The following is an 8,648-nucleotide window of genomic DNA, read 5'->3' as shown; positions in this document are numbered from 1 at the left end:
TTGATGCACAAGCGGCTGCTGCGCACACAATTCACAAACATAGAAAATATTTTTTTATTTTATTTGGAGTGTACTTTGGGGGTTACAGCACCCTTTAACAGTCAAGCCAGCCGGACCTTTACTTATGACATAGGCGCATGCTTGGCACTACTTTGTTGATGCACGTGCGGCTACTGCACACACAATTCACAAACACAGAAAATATTTTTTTATTTTGTTTGGAGTGTACTTTGGGGGTTACAGCACCCTTTAACGGACAAGCCAGCCGGCCCTTTACTTATGGGACACAGGCGCACGCTTGGCGCTGCTCCTTTGTTGATGCACGTGCAGCCACAGTGCACACAATTCACCAGCACAGAAAAATGTTTTGGGTTTTTTTGCACTTGGGGGGAGCACCCCTGGTGGATAGAGCACCCTCTGGACAACACTACAGCACCCCTTTAGGACTGGGACACTGCACAGGACTTTGGAGTGGACACAGCCCCTATGGACAACTGACTGCACAACACAGTCCAGCCAGCCCCTATGGACTTTGAAGTAGTGGACACAGCCCCTATGGACAACAGCAGCACAGCGCAGCACAGCACAACACTACACTGCACTGGACTACACTACACTACACTACACAGCCCAGCCAGCCCTAACTCCCACCCTCCCTCTTCACTGTCCACAGCTGAGTGAGAAAATGGCGCAGACGCGGGTACCTTATATAGGATCCAAAACCCACGAGACCCGGAAGGCGGGATGATGACGTTTTGCCTCGATTTCAGATCCGAGTCAGGCGGGAAAAGTCGAGCCTGACTCGGATCGTCCTCGGATCGGGGGGGTTCGGATTTCAGAAATCCGAACCCTCTCACCCCCAATATACATATATATATATATATATACACACATACTAGAACCCCCCCTCAGAAAATCCTGCGTTTGCCCCAGCCCTTGTTCAATAATTTTTTTTCTGTCCTTTGGAGTGTTATAGTTGCCCTAGGATATCGCGTATAAACCCCCAGAACTCTGGTGAGGTCCAAATTACTAATATGTAAACAGAGGGTGAAAGAAGAAAATAAAATAATCCCCTTCATCACCACCTATAGTGGACAGGAAAAAAAGATAAGGGCGACACTTTCAAAACATTGGAACATCTTGCTGTTGGACCCTATTTTAAATGATGTGATTCCACCAAAGCCACCCACTGTGTTCAGGAAAGCCAAAAGCCTTAAAGACTCGTTAGCACCAAGTCTCCTGAGAAGTGACACAACAGAACCCATTAGAACATTACCAAAATGTGTTGGATGTTACAAATGTGGTCGATGTAATATCTGTAAATATTTGAATCCACAAAGGAAGATCTTTAAGAATCATGATAATTCGAAGGAATATAAAATAAAGGAATTCATGAACTGTAATTCTACATCAGTGATCTACCTGTTAGAGTGTTCATGTGGTACTAAATATGTGGGAAAAACAAAGAGGCCCCTCAAGTTAAGGATGCAGGAACATGTGAGGAATATCAAGAATAAAGTAGAAAATCACATGGTCTCAAGACATTTTAATACACACCATGGATCCAACCCAGAAGAATTGTCCTTTAAAGCAATAGAACATGTAACCATGGGAGAGAGAGGGGGAGATCTGGGCAAGAAACTTGCTCAACGTGAAATGTTCTGGATCTTCGAATTAAACACTTTATTTCCCATGGGGTTTAACGACAACTATGAAATAGCTCCTTTTATATGACTTAAGACACAATGATAGCAGTATAATATACGTTATCATGTACCAAGGCGATTAAAGACAACTTTATAGATAAAAAAAAAAAAAAAAAAGGAAGCAAAAGTTTGGATTACAGTATTATTATTAAAACATGTTCTTATTTATGATATGGAGGGTGATGAAGCTGAAATGCGATTGATTACAGGTCCTCGTGGAGCAAAGTCCATAAATCTATGCATAAGTGAACACATACCTACAACCATACCAACATGTCAATGCCCAATCTCGTCTGATCTTGGAAGCGAAGCATGATTGGGCCTGGTCAGTACTTGGATGGGGGACCTCCTAGGAAGACCAGGTGTTGTAGTAAAATTGTGAATGGGAATAAAATGGCATATAGAATATGATTTGGCTCCGAGTCTTGTTTTACAATTTTGCACCTGCATCAGTCACCTTTCCATCTAACATGTAATTTTTATGAATATAAACCTATTATTTAGTTGGTATCCATAGACTATTGTCTTTTTGCATAGTTCACTTTCTGCATTGACAATCAGGGAATGGAGTCTCTGATTAAATAGCTCATCATATTTGTGTCTGCCTTAATTTTCTCCTCTTTTTCAGGATACGTGTTAATGGTCAATAAAGACGTTTAGCATCCCAGAATAAGAATGCTAATTCCTCCCAGTTCTTTATTGAATGGCACTGGTCATAGCATCTAGGAACTACAAAGATGGCTGCCACAGGTTATGAAAGAACTACCAAGATGGTCGCCATCCCTATCCGAAGTATTATAACGATCCATAAATATTGGAAGAACAGTGATGGAATACAAACAGTCAAGGAAAAACATTGAACATCTTATGTTAAGAATGGCAAACCTCTGTTTTCCGATTGACCCCGATTAGTGTTTGACATAGCACTCAAAACCATAAAGACGACTGCTACAAGTGGTAAAAGAACTACAAAAATGGCCGCCGGCTTCATGTAAAAGAACTACAAAATGGCCGCCGCTTTAATGTAAAAAAACTACAAAAATGGCTGCCGCCTTCATCTAAAACGACCTCATGGTCTACTAATACAATTACAAGCGAGCGACACATCCTCCGGTGGGGATCTGGAGATGGAAAAATAACATCTTAATAGCTATTTAGTGGTGATGTAATATGGGGACTGGTAGTCACTTAACCAATACTACATGGAACAGGAAGTGACGCGGTGTGCTCATCCTGTGTTCTCCCTGCATTCCACCTAGACTGGCATTATGTTAAACCAATACCAGCCCGCGGACCACATGACCGGAAATGACGGGGTGCGCCTCACATGTGTTCCACTTGGACAGAACTATAATCATGAAGCAGAAAAACATTGACTCACATAATTTATTTGCTTTCTATGTTTTATATTGTTTATAATGAGTGCCATAATACAAATTTTATTGTTAAAATCTGGACATTATATGGCTTTTTGACCTGAAATAGGTAACAGGAAATGATGTCACGAAATGAGGACATGTGCTTCCTGTACTTAAGGTATATAAACCCTGCTCTGTCTCTATGCATACACTTCCCCTTGATGAAGTCCAGAGGACGAAACGCATTGGGACCCTGACCTTGCACTTTATGAACTCTTCCCAAAATACTGCTGGAAAAGATAAGCTATAAATCCGATTTATTTTAGAAAATATATATTTATTTTTCACTAAAAATTGCTATTTATTATCTTTTAGTACTAGCTTTTTATCCATTATTTCTGTGTATTTATGTCATTGTGTGTTGTCTATGAATTGTTTTATTTAATTAAAAAAAATTTATGCACATTATTTATGCAGTTTTAAATATATTTATTCATATATATTACACGGTTGTATTTATTGCACAAAGTCACTTGTATGTCACGGTCCTGGATAAGGACAAGGATATAAACACAAAAAATTGTTTTTGCACAGGTTGCGAGATTTGCACAGGTTTAATTGGTTCACTGTATATGCACTAGGAGGCGCTTGTGGTCAGCTATATTGTCATATTGTTTCCTGTACCAAGGTGGCCTAGCCATGGCCACCATTTTTTGTTGACCAAGCAGACACCTTATACTTATCAAGGGAGTGCTACATATACAAATAGTATATGTATATATATATATATGTATAATATATCTATTATATTTCTATTAGATTTACCAATAAAAAAACAAAAAACACACACTTGTGAAAGGTATTTCACGTTAAACAGAGTGGACAAATTTGGCGCTGTTTTCTTCTATTGATTTATGTTAAAAATTGGCTTTTCTTGAATTAAGCTGCCTTATAAACTGCCACCTGTATACACAAGAATGTCTATGAGAAATGATAGGGTTAATTAAAGGGGTGACCTTTGCCAAAAAATCTTTAATGAAAATAACTTGCAATATGAAAATGTGCCCACTGAGAACATAGATTTAATGTTCTGGGAATTAGAAAAGCTATTTACTAAAGAAATCAAGACTTGGTGGAATATCAAGGGACTGGAACACTATATCTCAGTAAACAGAGTACCCAGAGGTCTCAGACTATTAAAGAATCCCACCTTTGGACTTGATAATTCTGAGTTCATGAAAGATTGGGACAGGATTCTACACACATGCTCCATGGAATTAATGACATTAATTATTAAGGAGAAAAAATCAAATCTTTTTACAATAGAAAGGGATATTAAAAGCAAGGAATCCCAAATGGAAGATTTAAAGGATAAAGAAGATTTCAAAATTAACAACACAGTATTAAATCGGAAGCTTGAAAGAGTGGAAGAAGAAGTAATAAAAGGCAAGGAAAGGAAATTTATCCGAGACAAACAGGACTACGAATTGAACAATATCAAACACTGGAGTAGATTTCCTAAACAAAGACCGAAACCAAAAACATACAATAAGGAGGAGAATAGATGGCTACGTAGTACATATCAGAAAAAGAAACCATCGGCACATAAAGATGAGGATGAATCACCATACAACAGAGGAATACAGACAAACAACAGATTCAACACATTACAAAGGCTGGATTCCATTAGCGACACTGATTTTTTATCCCCAGGAACTCATCCCACTCCGCAACACACAAGAAGGCCCTTTTTCAGAGAAACAACCAAATTGGCATCACCAATGAAAAGAAGAATCGGAGAAGAAGAGGAACACGAGGGGGCAAACGGAAGAACATACAAAAGAAGAAACCTACACCATTAGATCCAACAGCACATGGAAATTTTCAACTTATCCCAACATCAGCTTACACCACCTGAAATTTCTCTGCTCAGCAAAGGACTTAACTTTGCTCCAACAAGCAATATGAATAAATTCGAAACCTTTATTGATTTAAATAAATTTATTAGGAACCTCACACTAAAAAGACATTACTTAAAGAAGGAAAATGCAATTGTAAATAACTTTGAGATGCAAAAATCTAAATCTGGCCTGAATGGGAAGTCAAAATAGTATCCGATTGAGTCCAAAGGAAGTCACATCAACATATTTTATGAAATGGTGAAAAAGGAACTTTGCGATGAAGAATTTGTGCCAACAAAGAAGCAGAATCTTAAGAACAGTGAAAAAGAGGCACTAAGAAATCTGAAAAAGAACACAAATATTGTTTTGAAACCAGCTGACAAGGGGGGGGGACTAGTACTTATGGATCGATCTTATTATTTGAAAGAAGCAAACCGACTTTTGGGGGACAAGGACTCATATATCTTACTTGAACAAGATCCCCTTAATGAATATATTGATGAACTAAGAACACTATTGGTATTTGGATTACACAATGAGATTTTAGATAAAAACGAATTCCAATACCTTATGAATACTAGTCCCATAACCCCCACTTTTTATTTCCTACCTAAAGTACATAAATCAATGGTAGAGCCTCCAGGAAGACCAATAATTGCTGGAATTGAATCACTCACTTCACACATTTCTGAGTATGTTGATATCTTCCTAAAGAAGTATGTACAAAACTTAGAGTCGTACTTAAAAGACACGACACATGTTTTACAAGCAGTGGAAAACCTAGCATGGAAAGAAAGCTACTCCTGGGTTACCATAGATGTTCAATCATTGTACACTTGTATTGAACACCACAAAGGAATTAACGCTTGTAGATACTTTCTTAATCAAGACCCTTCAATGAACCCAACACATAGAGAATTTTTATGTGATTTAATGGCTTTTATCTTGGAACATAATTATTTTAGATTTTTGGACCAATTTTACAGACAAATATGTGGAACAGCAATGGGGACGACGTTTGCACCCAACTTTGCGAATTTATTCATGGGATGTTGGGAAGAGGAGTATGTATATAATAACAATCCTTTTAAAAATAATATCATTTTTTATAAGAGATATATTGATGATATTTTAATGATTTGGGAAGGTTCAGAAGAGAATTTTAAATCGTTTTTATCACATATATCCGACAACAATATGAATTTGAAATTTACTTCCAGTTTTAATAGAACTTCCATAGAATTTCTGGACTTGGTATTGACAGGGGATAATGAGATGATCTGCACAAGTAACTACATTAAAAAAGTTGATACAAACAGTTACTTACATTATAAAAGTAATCATCTGAAGAGTTGGAAGGACAATATTCCGTATTCACAATTCCACAGGATCAAACGTAATTGTAGTAATCCAACTATGTGTGATCAACAGATCCAAATCTACCAAGAAAGATTTCAAAATAAAGAATACCCGGAAGAAATAATTGGGAGAGCAATTCAAAAAACTACAAATCTGGTGAGGTCCGAATTACTAATATATAAACAGAAGGTGAAAGAAGAAAATAAAATAATCCCCTTCATCACCACCTATAGTGGACAGGAAAAAAAGATAAGGGCGACACTTTCAAAACATTGGAACATCTTGCTGTTGGACCCTATTTTAAAGGATGTGATTCCACCAAAGCCACCAACTGTGTTCAGGAAAGCCAAAAGCCTTAAAGTCTCGTTAGCACCAAGTCTCCTGAGAAGTGACACAACAGAACCCATTAGAACATTACCAAAATGTGTTGGATGTTACAAATGTGGTCGATGTAATATCTGTAAATATTTGAATCCACAAAGGAAGATCTTTAAGAATCATGATAATTCAAAGGAATATAAAATAAAGGAATTCATGAACTGTAATTCTACATCAGTGATCTACCTGTTAGAGTGTTCATGTGGTACTAAATATGTGGGAAAAACAAAGAGGCCCCTCAAGTTAAGGATGCAGGAACATGTGAGGAATATCAAGAATAAAGTAGAAAATCACATGGTCTCAAGACATTTTAATACACACCATGGATCCAACCCAGAAGAATTGTCCTTTAAAGCAATAGAACATGTAACCATGGGAGAGAGAGGGGGAGATCTGGGCAAGAAACTTGCTCAACGTGAAATGTTCTGGATCTTCGAATTAAACACTTTATTTCCCATGGGGTTTAACGACAACTATGAAATAGCTCCTTTTATATGACTTAAGACACAATGATAGCAGTATAATATACGTTCTCATGTACCAAGGCGATTAAAGACAACTTTATAGATAAAAAAAAAAAAAAAAAGGAAGCAAAAGTTTGGATTACAGTATTATTATTAAAACATGTTCTTATTTATGATATGGAGGGTGATGAAGCTGAAATGCGATTGATTACAGGTCCTCGTGGAGCAAAGTCCATAAATCTATGCATAAGTGAACACATACCTACAACCATACCAACATGTCAATGCCCAATCTCGTCTGATCTTGGAAGCGAAGCATGATTGGGCCTGGTCAGTACTTGGATGGGGGACCTCCTAGGAAGACCAGGTGTTGTAGTAAAATTGTGAATGGGAATAAAATGGCATATAGAATATGATATGGCTCCGAGTCTTGTTTTACAATTTTGCACCTGCATCAGTCACCTTTCCATCTAACATGTAATTTTTATGAATATAAACCTATTATTTAGTTGGTATCCATAGACTATTGTCTTTTTGCATAGTTCACTTTCTGCATTGACAATCAGGGAATGGAGTCTCTGATTAAATAGCTCATCATATTTGTGTCTGCCTTAATTTTCTCCTCTTTTTCAGGATACGTGTTAATGGTCAATAAAGACGTTTAGCATCCCAGAATAAGAATGCTAATTCCTCCCAGTTCTTTATTGAATGGCACTGGTCATAGCATCTAGGAACTACAAAGATGGCTGCCACAGGTTATGAAAGAACTACCAAGATGGCCACCGTCCCTATCCGAAGTATTATAACGATCCATAAATATTGGAAGAACAGTGATGGAATACAAACAGTCAAGGAAAAACATTGAACATCTTATGTTAAGAATGGCAAACCTCTGTTTTCCGATTGACCCCGATTAGTGTTTGACATAGCACTCAAAACCATAAAGACGACTGCTACAAGTGGTAAAAGAACTACAAAAATGGCCGCCGGCTTCATGTAAAAGAACTACAAAAATGGCCGCCGCTTTAATGTAAAACAACTACAAAAATGGCTGCCGCCTTCATCTAAAACGACCTCATGGTCTACTAATACAATTATAAGCGAGCGACACATCCTCCGGTGGGGATCTGGAGATGGAAAAATAACATCTTAATAGCTATTTAGTGGTGATGTAATATGGGGACTGGTAGTCACTTAACCAATACTACATGGAACAGGAAGTGACGCGGTGTGCTCATCCTGTGTTCTCCCTGCGTTCCACCTAGACTGGCATTATGTTAAACCAATACCAGCCCGCAGACCACATGACCGGAAATGACGGGGTGCGCCTCACATGTGTTCCACTTGGACAGAACTATAATCATGAAGCAGAAAAACATTGACTCACATAATTTATTTGCTTTCTATGTTTTATATTGTTTATAATGAGTGCCATAATACAAATTTTATTGTTAAAATCTGGACATTATATGGCTTTTTGAC

General features: G+C 37.7%; 2 pseudogenes; both read left to right on the top strand.

The window, feature by feature from the left end:
* Positions 1-1,961: 1,961 nt before the first annotated feature.
* Positions 1,962-2,080, top strand: LOC148534776 (5S ribosomal RNA; annotated as a pseudogene).
* Positions 2,081-7,426: 5,346 nt separating this feature from the next.
* LOC148534775 (5S ribosomal RNA) lies at positions 7,427-7,545 on the top strand (annotated as a pseudogene).
* Positions 7,546-8,648: the final 1,103 nt, after the last annotated feature.

Source organism: Taudactylus pleione, unplaced genomic scaffold (assembly GCF_031769625.1).
Source record: "Taudactylus pleione unplaced genomic scaffold, aTauple2 ptg000064l, whole genome shotgun sequence".
NCBI lineage: Eukaryota > Metazoa > Chordata > Amphibia > Anura > Myobatrachidae > Taudactylus > Taudactylus pleione.
The sequence above is the reverse complement of the archived record's forward strand: the minus strand, read 5'-3'. Positions and strand labels throughout refer to the sequence as shown.